General features: G+C 40.3%; 1 long non-coding RNA gene across 1 annotated transcript in view; it reads right to left on the bottom strand.

The window, feature by feature from the left end:
• The window catches only part of LOC111444286, a 29535-nt gene extending 25682 nt beyond the window's left edge, over positions 1 to 3853 (bottom strand). The window contains exon 1 of the long non-coding RNA XR_002710674.1: positions 3830 to 3853. This is a non-coding gene — a long non-coding RNA (uncharacterized LOC111444286). The remainder of the gene's footprint in view (positions 1 to 3829) is intronic.
• Between the last annotated feature and the right edge of the window lie 17158 nt (positions 3854 to 21011).

The following is a 21011-nucleotide window of genomic DNA, read 5'->3' as shown; positions in this document are numbered from 1 at the left end:
TAGGATCTACATAAGGAAAGAAAAGCACTTGCCATTCGTTGGTTATTAGGGGCATCCCTAAAACGTCCGGGTCAAAATATGGCTTTCAAATTCAGTTCCGAATTAGTGGATGCTGCCAAAGGGAGTGGCGATGGCATAAGTAAAAAGGAAGAGACTCATAGAATGGCAGAGGCAAATAGAGCTTTTGCACATTTTCGTTAATCCCCATGAACAGGATCTATATAGACACATAGGCCCATGGATCCATACATCTCGATCAGAAAAGAACAAATAAATAGAAAAGGAATCGGAATTGATCGATATATTTCTCGAAACAAACGAAAAGGAAAGGAAAGACGAAAGATAAATCATGGATCAACTAAGCCAAGCCCGCCCTCTCCTCTTCAAGTCGAGCTCTTTCACCCCTCTCCTCTTCGAGTCGAGCTCTTTCACCCCTCTCCTCTTCTCGTCTCGCTCTTTCATCCCTCTCCTCTCGGGGACTTGCTTAAGAATAAGAAAGAGGAATCTCATGTAAATACCATGGAATAAGGTTTGATCCTATTCATGGGGATTCCGTAAATATTCTATTCCAAAAAGAGTTCGAAACAATTGGGATTTGGAGATTGTATGCAGTTACTAATTCATGATCTGGCATGTACAGAATGAAAACCTCATTCTCGATTCTACGAGTTGATGAAAGCCTTTCATTTGCTTCTCTTCGATGGAAGTTTGATTTTCCCAGAATGTATCCTTTTGGCTTCAGTCTTCTTTTGATGATCGATTCAACCTCTTATCAGAGATACCTTAGTTATATTTCATCTCTTCAACAAGTTTAGTAATGAGCATAACGGCCCTATTCTTCAGAGAGAAGAACCTATGATTAGCTTTTCAGGAAATTTCCATATGTTCCACTCTATGTATTCCTCTATCCGTAGAGTACATTGAATGTACAGAAATGGTTAGAACAGACTTTCTTTTATTCGTATTAACTGCTACTCTAGGAGGAATCTTTTTATGCGGTGGTGCGCGTACGCACTCATCATCTCTAGGGGAAGTAGCCCTATGCTTATGAACATACAATATGCATGAGGTCCCTCTAAATCCATCATAATGTCTCTTCTGACACAACCCTCTTATCTCATCTCTTTGTTACTCTAGGTAACACATACTCGTGGATATTTATATTAATATCATTTTCACGCTCTTAGGGTTGTGTCCTATGTCGATCTAACGACATGATGCAATATGGCACTCATCATCATATAGTATGCTCAATATGGAAAACATCATCATATTAAGGTAAGCGTCACGCAATCATCATACTCATCATATTGCCACAAAGTGCATCAAGCATATCAAGTACGACATTCATCAATATATATATATATATATACTGAGCACATCATCAGGTATCATAACCCACACGTCATCATAACTCATACATCATACATCATCATAACTCATACAATTTTTTTAGCCTATTCTATAGTAAAGCCACTAACCTGGTTAGCTTATACGGGTGTGACCAATTTATCCTTAATGAAAGTTCGATTTTTCCCTTTGTATCCAAGCCAACCTATAAGAATCCATAACATCAATTTCATGTTTAATTCTCTAACTCCTACAATGGTTCATGTGCTAAACTTCATGCGAGCATTAAAGACTTTATGAGTATTGAATACATATATATATATCTTGGTATCCTTTTTTTTTACTCTATGTATTTACTCTGTAAAATTGTTTCTGTTCACCAAATCTTCCATTTTCCTCCCCACTGTCTCTCTTGTCTTTCCTGTATTTAATTAGTTAAATATATATAATTTCCTTTCCTTTACCTCTTTCTTTTCTTCTTTTCTGTACTTAATTAAATATATATATATATATATATATATATATATATATATATATATATATATATATATATATTTTTCTTTACCTCTCTCTCTGTTTAATTCTTTTCAAACCTCTCTCGGTTTAATTCTTTTCCAAACCTCTTGTTTAATTCTTTTCTTCCCTATTTAATTCTTTTATTCCCTATTTAATTCTAACAGTTTAGTAAATGAAGGGTTGATCTAATTCTCAATAATGGTACAGAGGAGAAGATCTATGATCTCATTCAAAGATCTGACATGATTTCTAACTGATAATTAACATCTAAATAACTGGGTAATGTAGGTGGAAATCTGATTCTAATCTAAATAACTGGGTAATGTAGGTGGAAATCTGATTCTAATTAATTCAATAAATGATTTTGAATTTTTTCTTTTCTTTCCTAAAACTACTGTCATTAACCATTTCCAATCTATTTTAATTTTTCCTTGAGTAAAAATGGCTATGCATCCATCATTATGATTTTCTTCTCTTTCCTTAAAATGATGATTCAACTTAGATGCAATTGACACAGCCAACTTTGATTTTCAATCCCATGTCCAAAAGTCTAAATAATTGAAAGAGAGATTTAAGATAACTTTTCTATCTCATGCAAAAATAAAAGAAAATGAGATCTAACTTACCGATGACTTTACTATCTCTTTCCATTCCTATTAGATCTGCCTGAAGTGAAGGCCATCTTCAATTCTTCTCTCCCAAAATCTGTGATCTTTCCTAGGTTTCTTTCTCCCATTTTTCCCTTCCCAAAATCTGCCATTTTTGTTTCTGTTTCCTTTCTTGTTTTTTTTCAGATCCTTTTGCAGTTGGAGGGGTTGGGGAGATATTTGGGGAAGGTGGAGAGAGAGAGTCCATAATTTACTTTTTTATTTTATTTTATTTTTATAATTATTATTTACTTATTCTTATTATCTCTTTTTTTTTTTTTCGGGTCGTTACACAATTCATTGGCAAATGCAAAATAGATCGTTTTAACGAGAAGAAACCCTAGAAAAGAGGAAGAAGAGTCACTAAGACAAGAGCTAGGTAAGCAAGCAAGAAGGAGAGAGAGGCTAGAAAAGGCGAGGCAAGGGGCTAGATTGTGTCCAGGATCTGGTAATTTATAGCCTTGCTTCTTCTTGTCTATTAGCCTGTGCTTTATTACAAGTAGTCATTCCCCCCGTTCCTTTGGTCTTTTCAACGGTATTTGAATCTTCAGTCGCGGTCATGTCTCGCCCCCCCAGTATAGTGACCGGTTCCATCTTTCCCCCGAATTTCATTAGTTCCAAGTTCAAGTGCTCATCCATCTTCATTCCAAAGGCGAACATTTCCATTGAGTGACTGTCACTGCTATGGTTTACAGTAAATAGTTCTTTCTTAACCAACCCTTTATCTTAGTTAGAGCTTTCTAAAGCTTTAAGAGAGAATAGGGAGTAAGGGGGACCTTCGCTTCATTATCAATTTGCCCCGGACCTTCTTTCTTCTCCTACGGAGCCCTGAGAAAGTCACCGTCGGCAGGTTAGTACAGTTCTCCTACAGCTGATTTTGCCCTGTGCTGATTCAGGAGCTTCTTCTTTTTTCTAGGAAATAATAAAGAAAAAGAGATGGGCGAGAACAAGAAAGCGAAGAACCGCTCGCAGCCTTTTCTTCCCGAGTCACATGTGCTGGTAGCCTAGGAGAAGAGAAGCAAGCTACCTTCGCCTACCCCCCATATCTATGGCAATGGTCAGAGCCTGTAAGCATGGTAACTGTATCTAAGGTCGGAGCCGGCGCTCTGCGTTCGAGATAGGTTCTGCCTGACGTACGCCCTACCTCACATAGAAAGAAGAAGGGGAACGCCTTTACCTCTCCAACTCGATTTCACAATTCCATTTCCTGAACCTCGTAAACTCGTTTTCTTGTCTTCGCCTCTTCGCCCTCCAGGTCTCACAATTCCTTCACCTCCTCTGTCGGTTTCACAGCTTCGCTCCCTCACCTCGTAAACTCCGTTTCACAATTCCATTGCCTGCCCCTCTCCCTATCGGTCTCATGCCTGCGCCTCTTCGCCTGTCGGTCTCATTCATTCATCGAAGAACCCGTGTGGGTGGGAGGGGATTGAATCATTCATTCATAGGATACGTCTTCTTCCGTGATCTATTTCATGTCAACTCACATTAGTTAGAAAAGGAAAAGGTCGACTTTACAAAGGGAACGTCATTTCCCGCAACCATTTCTTTTTTTTTATGTTTTTCTATCTTCAGGGCTTACGGGTCAGGTCATTACACCAAAGGCTTGAAGTGAACAAGAGAAGCTATCGAGAGAGTACCAAATGCTGACGGTGATGAAGGTAACCTACTTTCGATGGATGCGGAGCCAACGAGTTCAGTCGAACAGTGTAACGAGTCTAAGGTTACAGAAGCGTTCGCCAACTTTGATAGGTATAGCATTGTTGCAAGCAAATAGAAGAGAGAGAGGAGAGCTTACCCTTTCTTTCTATTAGAGTTGCGAGCTTGTTGTAGTCGGTCCAACAAGAGAGAATCTTGCTGCTGGTCTCGCGGTTTCCCCCCTCTCCCCGTTCTACCATCCAAAACAAGGCCGTATGGAGTATAGCCTAGTGGTAAGGCATCGGTTTTTGGTACCGAGATGCAAAGGTTCGAATCCTTTTACTCCAGATTATGAACACCCGATCAGATCTGTCAAGAACGAGCTGACGACTACAAGGGAAGGAAGCGGCTGGCTGCAGTCCCTGAGCCCAGCTTGTAGCAAGCAAAAAGTGTGACTTGAACCTACTTTGCTAAGAGAAGATCTCGAAGGGAAAAACAGACGGCAGAAAGCAATCCCTTCCAACCAGCCAACCCCCGGAGTTGAACACAAGCCCTTTTTAGTCAAGCTTCGGCCGGGTTCTTCTATCAATCTCCTGCCCCTTGCTTCACTCCTTGTTCTGTAAACCGGTTGTTGGTTGATCTGATCGTACTCAGGACACGCGAGAGCCCAGCCAGAGAGGACGGAAAGAAAGGATAGAGAGATAAAGCAATATAGCCTGTTTGGAAAGCGCATCTCGCATCGATACCGGATATCTCATACCCACTTGAGAAAGAGTCTCGGATATCCCATATCGAAGACACCTGCCCCTGACCGACCTATCCTATCTAAGAAAAGAGATCATAAAAAAAAGACGCACTCACACACAAGGGATATGGGTTTTCTTACCGCTTGACTTGCTTCTAGGCTTAGGGAGAAAGGCGCATCCTGGTTTGGGTTAGGGGGTTACAAACCTTGCTTTTCTCTAGAATTTCCAATCTCTACTCTGTCTTAACAAAGAAAGCCAATCCTATTAGGAATCGATCTAGACTAGCTGCCATAAAGAGCTCAAGAGACTGGGATTCGTTCAAACGCTCGGGACCAAAGGGCGTAGCTGCTATTTCACCGAGAGTGAATGAGGCTAGGGCTATTTGACACTAATCAGAATCTCCTGACCCCTTATCTAGTCTAGAAAGGATCGGGGATTGTCTAAATCAATGGTAATACTGAAGTGGCAGCCGTCCTCTCATATAACAAATAAAGTAGTTCTGCTTGTTCTCTCTTTTCCCGAGTTATATTCAAATCGTGATTTTCAATCAAGTTGGTCGTCGTCACACCACTCGCTGATGCGGATCTGGGAGGTTGGGTCGTCCCGCATTGAATTGAATACGACTAAGCTCTTCTTTCTTTCATTCCTCTTGTTCAATTTCCCTTGGCTTCGGTGCCAGCTAGGACTGGTAGCATGGTCTTGTCTTCTCTTAGGCTTTCTCTTGGTGTAGGAATGGGAGCTGCACGTTAGCACTTGACTTTCTTTTCCGGCATAAGAGGTCTTGTCTCTTTATTGTTTTAGCGGAATAAGCAGTCTTGGTGCTTTGGGCGTGGCACTAGTCTGACTGTGCTTTCCTAGTTGGCTATTCTTGATCTGATCTTGTTGCCAGGAAGACAGGGGCATCCAACAGCCTACAGACAGAGTGATGGTGATGCTTCTGTCATATATATAGTCTCTTTTTTCATTTTGGTTGGAGGAATCCGTATAAATAGACTGTTTGGCTTAGTCTTCGTATCAAACTCTAAAAAGAGGTTGGGTTGTTTTCTTGCAATTGAATCAAAAGGAACTGTTCTTACCTCAAAGGGAGTGCAGCCAGCCTATAGAACATAATATAGAATAAGGAGAGTAAGTAAATCAAAGAGATAGTTCAACCTTCACCTTCACCTTCACCGAAACCGACACCCTTTTCCTATTTATTCTCAATTCCGATTCGCCTTCCTCTTCTTTTGATATTGATTCTCCTTTCGTTCTCTTCTTTCTTCTTTTTCTATTTCCTCCTTGACGTTCGATTTGGAAATGAAAATGAAAGGGTAAGGCGCAAATTCAGTCAATTCCTTGAGAGCTGCTTTCTTTACTTTACCTTATTCAAGAAATTCTCTTCTTTCTTTTTCTCCTTTCGTTCTCTTCTTTTTCTATTGATTCTCAATTCCTCCTTGACTTTCTCTTCTGTAAAAGATTAGAATGGAATTGATCGAGAGGAGCACTTCTTGGGGTAGCATCGCCCAGGTTGAGAAGGAATCGCTTAGGTTTCTTCGGAACAAGAAGAATAGGAATGAATTCTTCTCTTCGATGAGAGATAACCCAGGCTTTAGACACTCGCCCTATAAATCTCCATAGAAATGGAGAGTGCCAGATGCGGAATCAGTTCCAGTCCCAGCAGCTGAGGCAGTGAGAGGTGAGAAGAATAACAAGAGAGCAGAAGGAAGATCCAGTCAGTAGTAGTATATTCCGTTGTTTGCGGTGGAATAGATTCAAGCAAGCGTCCGGGCCAGTAGATCCAGAGCAAATAGGTGTTTGACTTAGTTTCTTTTGCAGTGGATTCTAATCCCGATGTTGATCCGACTTACCGGTGATAGTCGCAGCACCAGGAGCTTTCAAGGGAGGCGGCCATGTATATCTCGATAGTAGCCATGACATACCTTCCGGATCGAGGGCCCCCCCCGGTAAAGAAGATAGAGGAAAAATCCCAGTGGGGGGAGGAGGCCCTTCTCACTTAAGCTCAAGCATTTACTCGTCTTGGGGCTAAGGTGGGATCTGCTCAAGGACTACTGGTTTAGGTAAATATCTAATGGGCTCCCTGACAGGAGAGGTTCTTTTTTGAGGAGCAAGTATGCGCTTTTCTAAAATGGTCATAAGAACTGGGTTCCAAATGAATTTCTATATATATATTACCGGTGGATGGTTTTTATGCAAAAAATACAAAACGGAATTGGATTTCCCCTCATAAGGAAGGAAGGTTAGATACCTTTGACAGGGTTGTCTTTTTGGTTGAAATGGGATGGTGTTCAAACTCCCGAGATGCAGTCTAGACAGCGGGCCTGCCTCCCCTTTCTGACTGGTCTGACTCTTAGGGTCAATCTCCTCCGAAGCATGCTGCACAGCCACTCATTCGTCCTGACCAAATAGTCGAATCTATCTCTCAGCGATTCTTTTCTCCACTAAGAACCCCTTCCCAACCAGCCCGCCCGATCGATTTTGTAAGGCTAATTCAAAGGGGTGAATCTGGTCCGAAGTTGTCGGAACGAATCGTTTGCTTTATCGAAGCTTTATTAGGGGGTCTTGGTTGGCCATTTTCAACCATTACAGCAGGCGTCGACCAGCTTTGCGATACGGACAGACACAAAAAAGAACGCAGGCAGCGGAAATGCAAAAGAGAAGAGAAAAGATTCCCGACCCAGAGCATCTTATTGACTCAACCACAAATCTGTTGAATGAAGGTAGCTTGCTTACTCTCAGCCACTAGTTAAGTTAGAAGGAAATCCGTTGACTTCGTTTATGCTCTTATGCAGTAAAGAAAGCAAGTGAGGCGGGCTTCCATTCGAAGTAAGATAAGAGGATTCGATCTTGCACCATCTTCAACTCTTCTCGAGATCTGGTGTTTTTCGAGAAAAGGTCCGATCCATTAATATCATGATTGGGTCGCCCAGGCCAGATCGTCAGTGAAATATCATGATCGGGTCGACTAGGCCAGATCGTCAGTGAATAGAAGATCGAAAACGTACATAGCAGTTCCAGCTGAAATACTTGGAATAATTCTACAACTTCTACTAGGAGTAGCCTTTTTAGTGCTAGCTGAACGTAAAGTAATGGCTTTTGTGCAACGTCAAAAGGGTCCTGATGTAGTGGGATCATTCGGATTGTTTCAACCTCTAGCAGATGGTTTGAAATTGATGATAAAAGAACTTCTTTCACCAAGTAGTGCTAATTTCTCCCTTTTTAGAATGGCTCCAGTGGCTACATTTATGTTAAGTCTGGTCGCTCAGGCTGTTGTACCTTTTGATTATGGGATGGTATTGTCAGATCCGAACATAGGGCTACTTTATTTGTTTGCCATATCTTCGCTAGGTGTTTATGGAATTATTATCGCGGGTTGGTCTAGTAATTAGGGGGCGGCCGTTCGGTCGCCTATGATACTAGGACTAATAAGTCAAAAATGGGTTTGTGCCGCAGGTGTTGAACGATCTACTCTACACAGGTGTGGGCTTACAGGGCTAGGGCTCATAAACCCTTTCTTTCATTCATCAATAGGGTCCTGGTCGGTCACTTTTTCGGGCCGGGATTGATAAGTGGAAGTCATCAAAAAGAGTTCTCTTTGTACCTCAGATCAAGAGGAAAAGATACGCTGTCTTTTCACCCTTCTTCTTTGTCAACGCTACTACTAAGGACCTAAAGGAAAAGGCGCTACTTAGCCCTACATTAGATTAATAGAAGTCAGCGGCAGAGTTAGCCTACTATACCCTACTAATTGTATTGTTATTGTATAGTATAGAGCGAGTTAGCGAAGACGCTTAGGCTAATAGATAAGAGAGCGGCTGTGCGTAGCCTTCATTCTACTACGCTACGCAAAGGTTACGAAGTCACTTAGCTGTTAGGAGAGTCAAGGAAGAGGGAACGCATACCTACATAGAAGAACCGTTGTTCGTTGACTTTCTAAGGTCTAACCTTTCGCTCCCCTACTGAAAAGGAGCAAAGCTGCTTCCCACCACTGATAGACTACTTCAGATTCAATTCAAAAGATTCTATTTAGTTTCGTCGTAAGCCTTTGTCATTGTTAGTCAACTAAGTAGGGCCTGAGGCCCCCTGCGAATCCGTCAATCTCAGGAGCATGCCGCAACAAAAGGATGGTCCCCTATGCATTTCATTCTTTCCGGAAGGGAACAAAAAAAAAGTACCCCCATCATGGTGAACTTCTCCTTGTGATCGGGATGAGATAGATGCCTCCCAGCCGGGGGGCGGATCAAATCGGAGTTTCCTTTGGTAGCCACCGACCTACAGTTATCCTTAAACTTTCGTGCTTGGTGGAGAAGAAGCGAACAAAGGTACGCTCGCTTCTTGTCTTGTTCTCTACTGCGAATTGGGATCGCTCGCCAGCTAGGTCAGATTGGAGCAACCATTTATGAGAACATATGACCCTTATTCGGGGACAAGGGGTAGAAGGACCTCTCGATCTACTTACAGCTGCCCAGGAAGAAAAACGTCGTCTAGGCATTCCCTCTCCCATCTACCCTACGCCTAGGACGTTGTCTGGGCCAAGAGCCATAGTTAGCTGTTTCCATTTGCTTGTTTTCTTGTTGTTGATACCGGCCAAGACCCAGCCAGATGATGTCCGCTGGTTGGTAGTGAGAGGACTCTTAGTACCTGCATACCCAAAAGAAAGGGGGCACTGATTACATTCTTCTTCCTGATTTTCTTACTCTCCCTTAGCAGCGTGGAAGGAGTCCATCTATCTGCCTAGCTTTGGTAGATTTCCTCCAACGCAATCCATAGAAATTAAAGGAATCCCTTGGTGGATAAGTCCGACGACTCAGCTGCAGTGTAGAATTAATTGAGTTTCTCGTTTGGTGGATCTGATCTATAGGGGGAAATACATACCAAAAGGTTCGAAGAAGGAACGCGCAGAAGAGTATATAACCAACCCACCTTTATATATAACCTATTCACATTAGTTAGTGAAGCGGCTGGATGCATAAGGGAAGTGCACGTTTGTGAGACCTAAGTCGAGATGTGATAAGATAAGGAATCAATACAAGGGGAATAAGATTCGGATTACCTTGTTGATCGAATATCTCAAGGCAAGAACATTGTTTGAGATTCGAATCACTCCACAAGCAAGATCGATCATGTCTAGCTTGAATGATTCTTGTTGATCAAATATCTCAACGCAAGAACACTTGATTGCGATTCGAATCACTCCACAAGCAAGATTGATCATGTCGAGCTTGAATGATTCTACATGCAACCTAAACTACATAGAATTGCAAAGAAACTTAGCCATTGGCTAAAGAAAAGCACAAATGCTTCTTTTAATATATTTTCCAAGTCTACCTTACAAATACAACATAGATGACTTTATATAGCCTCAAAATGAAACTATTAAAGGCATTCCAAAAGTTGTAACATTCATACTTAATGACCATAATTAGCCATTATGTAAATGTAACCTAAAGTAAATAAAATGTCTTAAAATACAATAACTCTAAATTACTCTAAATTGTAACCCACCCAAAATTTATAACCATTAAACTTCATTCCTCTTAAATGGGACATGAATTGCAACCTCTTTTGATAATTTTGACAACATTTTCTTCACATCTTCATTGAAGTATATTGTATGAATGATGTCTCTTGGTTCATATCAAGATGGATAGGGAAGTTAACCTACGAGCACGGAAGAGTGTGGTACCGCAGCCCCTCTCTAAGTAAAGGTCAAGTCTCTTGAAGAGAGAATGTAAGGAAATTGAAAGAAGCGCAGAAAAGGGTCAAACGCGGTTGCTAGCATCGAAGAGAGTCGTCATAGACGAGAAAGTAGGAGTTCAGACTTGGCGAATGATCTCTTGCCACGGGAGAGGAAAGCGGTGCAGGCAAAATAACCATTCCGGTAGTTGATAGTGGAGCAAAGGCTGGATAAAAGATAGATAGGCATGTCTTATCATACAAAAGGATGTAGAAAGAGCGGGGTCGATCCCACATCTCATAGAGAGGAGGAATGGAATACCAGGAATGATAAGGGATAACTAAACAGCTCACAGGAATAGAGTAATTAATTACGCATTACTCCCATTTTTTCATAGCTTGATTTAAGAGAAAATGGGGAGTCAGGCTGAAATGGCTATATGGCTTCAAAATGCTTTTTTCAAGGTATGTTGATTGAACTCATAGGTGCTGGGTGAGGGCTTAAAGACCCTAATTTACATAGCCTTCCGTGACACAGATTTTGATTCGGGACGGGTTGATTTTCCTATCAAAAAAGAAATAGGGGATCCGGGCCTTTTTGGGGGGATAGATAAAGGGCATAACATTGGGGTCAGTCACATTTTTTCATGTCCCGGGCCTGATTTAGGGAAAGAACTTTTCCTTTGCTGGTCGGGGAAACCCATTCAAACGCAGAGATGGAGATGGCTCCACTGCGATAAAGGATGAAGGGGAATCCGTAGGCAACTGGTCGTTACTAGAAGATGAGAAAGATGCTGGCTTAATTGATTATAGATTATTAGAAGAGCGAGGTGCAAGTGCTGGCTGCTCAATAGAGGGCTGCGACCCTTCGGACTCTGACTCCACGCACGGGAGGTGCAGGAAACCCCACTGGTGAAGAAGATCCAGAAGATGCTGATCCAATAGGCATAAAATCAGGGGGAATAGCAGAACTCGTGCTCATGGAAGGTAAGAAAGAGGGACGGCGAGAACGAGAAGAAGGATCAAAACAAAGCCTTTCTGAGCCCAGGCATGCCCCTTTAAGAAACAGAAGTTTGCTGCACGAGGTGCATCTGACGTACCTGGGCAGGTATATGAGTATAGCATCAAAAATCAGTATAAGACTTTCATAATCAGGTGGCGATCCAAACAGACACAGATCTCGAGTAATATTGCCAAGCACAGAGGAAGGCGGTTGATGAGAAAGTATAATCAGGTGGAAAAGGATGGAAAAGAAAAGGCCCACAACTAACATAGGGCCACTTACCTTACTAGATAGGGGGGGACACGGTTGGCAAAGATCAATGCAAGAGACGTATCCATGATATGTGGCTATGCTTCCTTTCCTTTCTGCAACCCCATTTTAGAGGTATATGGGCAGGAGAACTCATAATCAATTCCATGAGTGGCTGGAAACTGAGAGAAAGCTGATGAGACTCCCCCATCTTAGTCCAAAACTGGAATCCGATGACAAAAGAATCCATTTGCAACCTTAGCTTTAACAAAAAAAGCCGAAAAGCACTGACCCCTATCTAGTAATAGTTAGGTTTGTGCTTAATTCATTCTTTTTTTATAACAAAATACATACATCATCCATAAACGAGCTTCAAACTAACAACCCCTATGAATTAGTTCTAAGAAAGGAAAGGAATGCGATAACCAGAGAGAGAAGGCACGGGGGGCCCCATACATCAGAATGCAAAAAAAAGGGCGGAGGGAATTGAAACAAGAAGAAGATTGGAATTCGTAGGTCTTGCCCGTGGTTGGCCAGCTGGCTGCTAAACCAAGAAGAGAATGAAGAACTAGCAAATGCAAGAGGAAGCAATTTCAGGCGTGATAGTTTCTTCAATGTAGTCGAAGGCCTAACAACCAACAATCAGACCGACCTATAGTTGCCCTTAGTTGCCAAAGATCAGGAAGCTCTTTGTTATTCAGAAGCCACAAAGAAAGAAGAGGAGAATGATGCATGCAGGTATAAATAAAGCATATATGGGTTGGCTACGGCACCCTAGAGCTATGACATTATGCATGTGTAGATCCTTACACAGAGGAAGCCGGAGTCAAGATGGGATAGCTTTGGCGATCATCACAAAGTTGTCCAACCGATCCTATTTTTTTAGAGACTGACTGACGGAACCAACATAGCATCATTGAGATGAAGAAAGAGATCTACCAATGTCTGAAATAGAGAGTGGGGTCACCGATGAAGACGACACTTTTGCCTTGGTACGGCGAGGATGAGACAAATGCTGCCGGATTGCTCGTCATATGATGGGTAGCCCCAGTGGAAATGTTAATAAAAACCCATTGAGAAGCTTGGAAGATGAATGCATAATACCAGTTCTTTGATGCGAAGCAAAACGAGAGTTGTAACGCTGTGGACATACGAGAGCCATGTCTCCAGAGAGAATCCTAAGTATACATACCTAACCAAGTCAATTATAGATGAGAAGCCAAGAAACTCTCATAGGATTGCTTCTGTTGTTGATAAGAAGACCGGTGCTTTAGGTTATGAAACTAAGGCCACTTAACTGACTTGATGATTATTTGGAATATACTTCCCTCCCATAGATCTCTTGGGAAATTGATGTCGCCATAGATCTTTGAACCGTTTCTGGGCACTGCACTTGAACCACTATTGCACGAACTAGTATTGTTGTTAGTCACACAGTTACAGTTCCTGTGAGAGTAGCGTGGCAGGGAGCACACTTGATAGGAGATAGACACAGGCGGTAGAGAAAGAAAGAAAGAGGAGGCAAGCCCCTAATTCTAAATAGAGTAGAGTGTGAGGGGGACAGAGCTTCCATTTCCAAGTACAATCCTCCGCCTCAAGGCCTTCTGTTTTTCCAGGAATCCTAGGAGCGCTACTTTCAATCAACCTCAAAGCCCTGAAAGGGATGTGAAGCCCTTCTCAATGTCTTCCACTCACCCAGCCAGGAGGGGGAATCCGTTGATTTCATCCATTCCTGATAATGTGCTGCTGGCCTACCTATTTATTCTCCTAATGCAACCCGGCGGGGCATTCCAATCCTATCTCAATATATGCTCCTCCAAGGGCTAAGGGTGGATTGAATCCAATCCCATCCAGCGCAGGTAGAGTGAACTCATCCGGTAGCGAGAGGAAGATGAAGAATGAAGCTATAGCCCCTCTTCCGCTATCTGCCTTTAAATGATAGGCAGTCTTAAACATAAACAAAGAGCCCACCAACCCTTCTTTCGAGATCTAATTCTTTCTCTTTGCACAAACGTTTCTTTTATCGGCCGATTCCACGTAGGGCTTTCTTGGAATTGGAAAGTCATCTGATCCTCTAGGAATTCACTTTCTACAGAACCTAAAAGGTGCCCCAAAATATAGAGCCAAAAGTAGGGAAGGAGTCTTATATCAATTTAGTACTCTCCTCGCTTTCTTCAACAGTAAGAGAAGGATGACTTATACCCTTCGGCCGGGGACAGGAAGCCTCTGAACCTTTATAACAGCAAATTCCATAGCAGCGGATTCTTTTTTTTCTTTCCTATTTATTCTTCCCTTCTTTTCTTTGTGATTGCGCTTGAACTAATAGAAATAGAAGCAGGGGCCTATCGCTTTCTTTTCTCTTTCTCTTCCTGTAGATGCTAGGCGCTCTCAAGAGCTCTTATAGAGTAATATGAATGTGCAGCTCCTGAGAAAGAATAGGAAAGACTTGGTTGGTATAGAATCTGTGCCTTCGTTCCGGAGTTCCTTAGGAAGGGAGTAGGGGAACCGTTCCTTCCGTTCAGGAATGCCTTGCCTTAACCTGAAAAATGTAGTAACACATGGCTTGAATATTTAAAGAAATACTCAGTAAGTGACCCCACTATTGGGGTTAAATGCAACAATCACATGCAATGAAATGATGGGACCTATCTTTCGTTTCCCCTATGGTGCTGTCCTAACGGGTAATTTTGGACGTGTACCATATACTCTACACACAGCCCATACATGCGAGTATGGGCTCACGAACTAGTTCGCACACCGCTGGGCCACTTTCCTTATCCGGTGGGTATACTCTGAGAGCCCCTTATGCCGGAACCCAATAGAACTAGTAACCGTCACAGCAGCGCTATGCAAAGCATAACAATCGTTGTCCAGCTATTGGATGTACGCGTCCGTACTCTCGTGATGGGTTAGGGGTATCTCCCCAGATGCATGAACACACATAATGCATGAGGTCCCCATTACTTCTACATTTTCATTATCCTTTAATACAACCCCGCTAGCATTATGTACATATCATATCATTTTTCATATCGTTTCAGATATCGTTCATCATTCATATCATATCGTAATTTTTCTCAAACTATATGCCAGTCTATTTTATGTGTTTCATACGTTCGTGAAAAGTTGGATTGGCTGCTATGTGTAATGCTCCTTGATTATTACAATACAATAATGCTTGTTCGGACAGTGGAACTTTCAAGTCTTGAAGAATGTATCTTAACCAATTTAACTCCAAACAAGTATTTGTCATAGCTCGATACTCGGCTTATGTTGATGATTTGGATAAATTAATTTATATTTTTAGACTTCCAAGGAATAACTGAATTTCCAAGGAAAATGCAGAACCCATAATTGATCGTCTGGAAGTTCGACAACCACCCCCGTCTAAATCGCAATATGCTTGTAATCTTAAGTTGTTTTCAGATGGTAGTGGAAGTCCTTGACCAGGAGTACCTTTGATGTATCTCAGAACTCGAAAAACTGCCTCCCAATGTGGTTTTCTTGGTTCATGCAAAAATTGACTAAGCATACGAATTGAATACAGTATGTCAGGCCTAGTAACAGATAAATATATTAATCTGTCAATCAACCGTCTGTATTTACTTGGATCATTCAACTTCTCTCCTTCTGTTAGAGAAAGTTTTAGATTTTGCTCCATAGGAAATCTTTCTAGACATGCTCTTGTAAGACATGTGTCTTGAAAAATGTCTGGAGCATACTTCTTCTGAGAGAGAAAAATTTCTTTTCTAGACCTAGAAAATTCAATGCCTTGAAAATATTTCGAATTCCCTAAATCTTTGATAAGAAATTTCTCGAGTAAACTAGTCTTGAGATGTTGAATTTCTTTGAGATCATTGCCTATCAACAGAATATCATCAACATAGATGAGAGTTGCGGCGAAAGAAGTACCTTTACTCTTAATAAATAAAGAGTAGTCTTTTTTGGACTGAGTGTAGCCTACATTTTGTGTATTGGTTAGAGAATATGGAGAACCAATTGCGAGAAGCCATTTTTAAACCATAAAGAGATTTATGGAGCCGACATACTGTATTCTCCCCCTGTCGACGAATACCTGGTGGTAAAGACATATAAGACTTCCTCATCTAGATTACAATGGAGAAAGGCATTTTGAACATCCAACTGATGAGTGAACCATTTTCGAGCAGCGGCAATAATGAGTAGGCAACGAGGTGTAGTAAGTTTCGCTGTAGGAGAAAACGTCTCTTTGTAATCAACACCTTCAACTTGAGTGTATCCCTTTGCTACCAATTGAGCTTTATAACGTTTAGTAGAACTATCAAAGTTGTGTTTAATCTTGTATACCCAATGACAGCCAATAGCTTTATGACCAGGTGGTAGAGGAACGAGAGACCAAGTATGATTACGTTCCAAAGCTGCAATTTCATCATTCATACCCTGCTGCCGTAATGGGTTGCCAACTACCTCATCATAGGTTTTAGGTTCTGTCTGGGCTGTAATAAGAGTTAGAAAAGCACATTGAGTAGGTGAAAAACGAGAGAATGAAAGGTAATCATGAAGGGGGTACCTGGTGCCAGTGTAGGGACTTGAGCTAGAGGTTAAATGATTGGCTCCAGAAGACATCTCATTATCATTATAACAAGCTGGAGGCTGTTTGGTACGAGTAGAACGTTGGAGTGGAATTGATGTATCAGGTGGGATAAGATTAGAATTAGTGGGTGAATCTGGAGAAGGAATAGAAGGCGGAGGGTCGACGAAGTAGTAGGTGAAGGAATAAAAAGTGGGGGAGGACTTGAATGGATGTTTGAGTAGGAAGAATCATGAAGTGGTAAAATGGGAGTTGAAGGAGCTAAGGTCAAAGTTTGTGAAGCTGGTGAAAAGGGAAAATCATCGTCACAAAATTTAACATCACGACTGATAAATTTTTTTTAGATTGCATGTCATACAACTTGTAACCTTTGTGACCACAAGGATATCCTACGAAAACAAGGAATTGCCCGAGGTTCAAATTTTTGCTTAGGGTTTACTACAGTTGCATAACACATACAACCAAAAACTTTAAGATGGTGAAATGTAGGTGATCATTTGTAGAGTGCTTCAAAGGGTGTCTTTTTAGATAACAATGGTGATGGTGTTCTATTTATAAGATAAACAGTAGTTAAAATGGTGTTCTATGTAGAGTGCTTAAAATATACTCTACCGAACTTTAACTCGGCCTGATATTTATTATGCAGTTGGGGTTATGAGTCGGTACATGCAAAGTCCAAAGAAGTCTCATTTGGATGCAACTCGACGGATCTTGAGATATGTCAAAGGTACAATCAACTATGGTCTTTTGTACAAAAGAAGCAAAGACTACAAGCTAGTTGGATACTGTGATGCTGACTATGCAGGAGACCACGATACTTGGAGGTCAACCACTAGGTATTTGTTCAAGTTTGGTTTTGGAACAATTTCTTGGTGTAGCAAGAGACAACCAACAGTATCATTATCAACTATAGAAGCAAAGTATAGAGCAGCGGCTGGAGCAGCTCAGGAAAGTACATGGTTGAAACTCTTGATGGAAGATTTGCACCAGAAATTTGAGTATCCAATATCACTTCATTGCAACAACCAATCTGCGATTCGCCTAGCAGAAAATTGCTAGAACAAAGCATGTGGAGGTGTAGTACCATTTCATTCGAGAGAAGGTCCTAAAGTAAGAAATCGAGATGTAGCAGATCAAGACAGATGACCAAGTGGCAGACTTGTTTACAAAAGAGTCAAATACAGGCAAACATGAGAGTTTTCTCTGTCAGCTTAACATGGTGCGACGATTGAGGACTAGTGCTGAGGGGGAGTATTAAAATATCATCACTAGCCCAATAGAGTCAAGCTCAATAATTGTACCATTGTATATTTATTTTAGTAGAGATTTTAGGAAATATAATAGATGTTTTAGGAAAGAGGTCTCGATATTTTAGGAAAAAGATTTACATTTGTTAGGTCTAGATTGTGTAGGGTATAGGATAAATACCCATCGACCCTACCTAGTTTTTCATCCCAAGAAATTCCAAGCATTATAAAGTAGTAGTATTCTACAAAGTGTCTTGTATTCTCTTCTCGATTGGTCTTAATAAAGAGTGCAAGTGTTTCCCACAGAGAGTTGGGTTCAACATGCAGTACGCTTCCAATTCATCGTAGAGTGCTTTGAGCTTGGTGAAATATGCTGACAGTGCCATGGTTCCCTATGACATCATTGTTATCGACATTTGTATCTGAAATATTGCTGGAGCATTCTTTTATGAGAATTGATCGTGAAGATCAACCCACACTTGATGAGCTGTCTTGGCGTGAATAATTCTATTAGCGATATCTGCTTCAATTGAATGAATTAACCAAGATATTATCATACTGTTGAACTGATTCTAGAGTTCAAATTCGGTTGAATTTGCATCTTGAGACGGTTCTTCAATAGTGCATCAATGAAACCGATTTTTTTTTGGCAATAAGAGCATGCATAACTAATTTACACCAGGATTGATAATTTGTTCCATTTAATTTGATTAGAACAAGTGAATATAATGACTGATTAGTGTGATGATTATAATAATGATGTACTAAGTCAACATCCGAAATTTCGAAGCTCGATTTGGCTGATTCCGCCATAAAGAAAATTATGATATCTAATAACACCAAGATCGGTTCTTTGATACAATGTTAAGAATGAGAAATAGAATTGGGATCGAAAAAGCAATCTTCATTAATATTCACAACGTTTAAATAGGATAAAGCTACAAACTAATACCTAAAAATAAGGAAAAAATACAAACTAACTAAATCATGAGAATAAAATAAAATATACTATTAATCAAATCATAAAGGAAAAAAATATTAACGAATTACGAATATCTAAGATATATTCCACAACTAATTATTATAATATATTCTCCAAATATTATATCTTAACAAGTTCTTATCATGATATTTCCTAACGATCTTGGTTATCTTTTAAGGGCTTTAGTACTATGGTTTTGGTTCTTGGTTCTTGATCCATGTTCTTGTCCATGATCTTTCTTTCGTCCTTGGTACTTTCTAAGTTCTTATTCGGTTCTTGGTTCTTTCTCCAACACTCTGTCCTGAAGATTTACGGAATTAGACATGAACTTGATATCCTGTGTCCAAGGCTTCATGCGTTCCAAGCGACATAGTCTTAACCCACACCCCCGGGCTTGCCCTTCGACGAGCTCTGAAAACCTATCTCCAAAGCTTCATGCATTTCAAGTAATATAGTCTGAAAACCTACATCCAAGGAAGGCTTCTTACGTAACAAACGATGTATTCTAATTCTGCATCAAGGGCTTGCCCTAGGATACAGTTTGAATACCTATGCCCAAGGCTTCATGCGTTCCAAGCAGCGTAGTCTGAATACCTACGCTCAAAGCTACATGCATTCCAAGAAGCGTAGTTTGAAATCCTACACCCAGCGTATTCTAAGCGGCTTCATGTGTTCCAAGAAGCATAGTCTGAATACCTACGCTCAAGGCTTCATGCGTTCCAAGAAGCGTAGTCTAACCGGAATAGTGGGGGTCACATACCGAGTATTTCTTTTAATACTCAAGTCATGTGCTACTGCTATTTTAGGTAATGGTAAGGCACCTCTGTACCACTAACGACTACATAGCCATTCGAGACCATGAAACGTGGAAAGGGTAGTTGAATTTAGTTTCTTAGAGTTAGATTAGAATAGAGTGTTTTTAATTATAATGTTAATTTATTTCATTTAATATTTTGTTGCGTCGTTTTAAAGATATTTTCGAACACGTAGCTCTATTGTAGTGTTTTAAGATGAAATCTATATTTTATGATGAAGTTAAGTTATGATTATGATAGTGACTCTAGGTAAGCAGAAATCTAGGGTCGTGTATTCTTGTTTGAACGGAAGGATATGCTCCTTGTATTAGAAATTTATGTAAGATCAGTACAAATTAAGTTACAAAGTCATGGAATAAGAGGTAAAAAAATTTAAACTTTCCACTCATTTTTTAAACTAAAAAAAATTAAAAAATAATAACCCAGACTATATGAGGTTGTATAAACCATTAAGCATTAAATAATTCAAGGCTTTTGAACTTAAAGTATTAAACTTCTAATTTAACATTCAAACTATAATTATATTTTTATAAATCGCCATAGAAGTTGAATATCGATAATGACTTTTTCCTGATGTATATTATACTTTAAAAGCTATCAATTATATAAATATATATATATAAATAAAGGTGGTGCCGTTGAAAATTTTGCATCATGCAACAACCTTATTACCTAAACATACATTCATAATGCATAATTAATTAAACACGCAAAAGTGGATTGGTTTTGGCATTTTAAAACAAACAATTAACTAAATTATTACATTAATAATTAAAAATAACTTGAACCGCTCCCGAGGATCACGAATGGGCGAACCAACCCTTAAAAACGTTGAACCGAATCCCAAGGCAGAAAAAAAACACCCGAACCGCCTCTTCCATCTTCTTCTTCGGTTCAGCTTGCTATCTCTTCCATTTTTGATCAATTACAACCTAAAATGGACTCTAATGACTCCATAAAAATTACAAACCTTTCTTCATTCATTAAAGCCCATACACATTAGACTTATTACAATAATTGTATCAAATGGAAGCATAAAAAAATGCCAAAACCGAAACCATTCACTTTAGCAACCACAAAATTTCATTAATGAAATGGTACCCACCATGATCAAATTAATGTAAATAAAGTGCCTAAAACTTGCTTTGATACCAATTGATGGTGTTAATATAACACATGCGGAAGCAATTTGGATCTTAGGCACTTTTAGAACATCAATTATAGTAAATAACTAGCATGTTCATAAGTATTAAAACTTAATGAGTTTGAATACTAACCTTTTGTAGTTCAAATTCCTTTTTCCTCACGAACCGGTTTCGAAACACCACTAGTGTCTTCTCCACTATCCTCCGGCCTTAGAACGGGATTGTGGAATCCGGTGAGTGACTAAATTTGGGAGGGATTTTGTATATATGAAAAGAGTGTTTGTGAGAGGTTTTTCTCAAGGTTTTTCACTCAGGAAGACCTTTCATGTACCATGATCACTCTATTTATAGAGTTATGTTTGCATGTTCATGCAAATTTGAGATCACCAAATTTTGACACTCAAAATTTCACTCAAAGGTTTAGGATTATGTG

Source organism: Cucurbita moschata, unplaced genomic scaffold (assembly GCF_002738365.1).
Source record: "Cucurbita moschata cultivar Rifu unplaced genomic scaffold, Cmos_1.0 Cmo_Scf00006, whole genome shotgun sequence".
NCBI classification, from domain to species: domain Eukaryota; kingdom Viridiplantae; phylum Streptophyta; class Magnoliopsida; order Cucurbitales; family Cucurbitaceae; genus Cucurbita; species Cucurbita moschata.
Note: the sequence above shows the minus strand (reverse complement) of the source record. Positions and strands in the feature narration are given on the sequence as shown.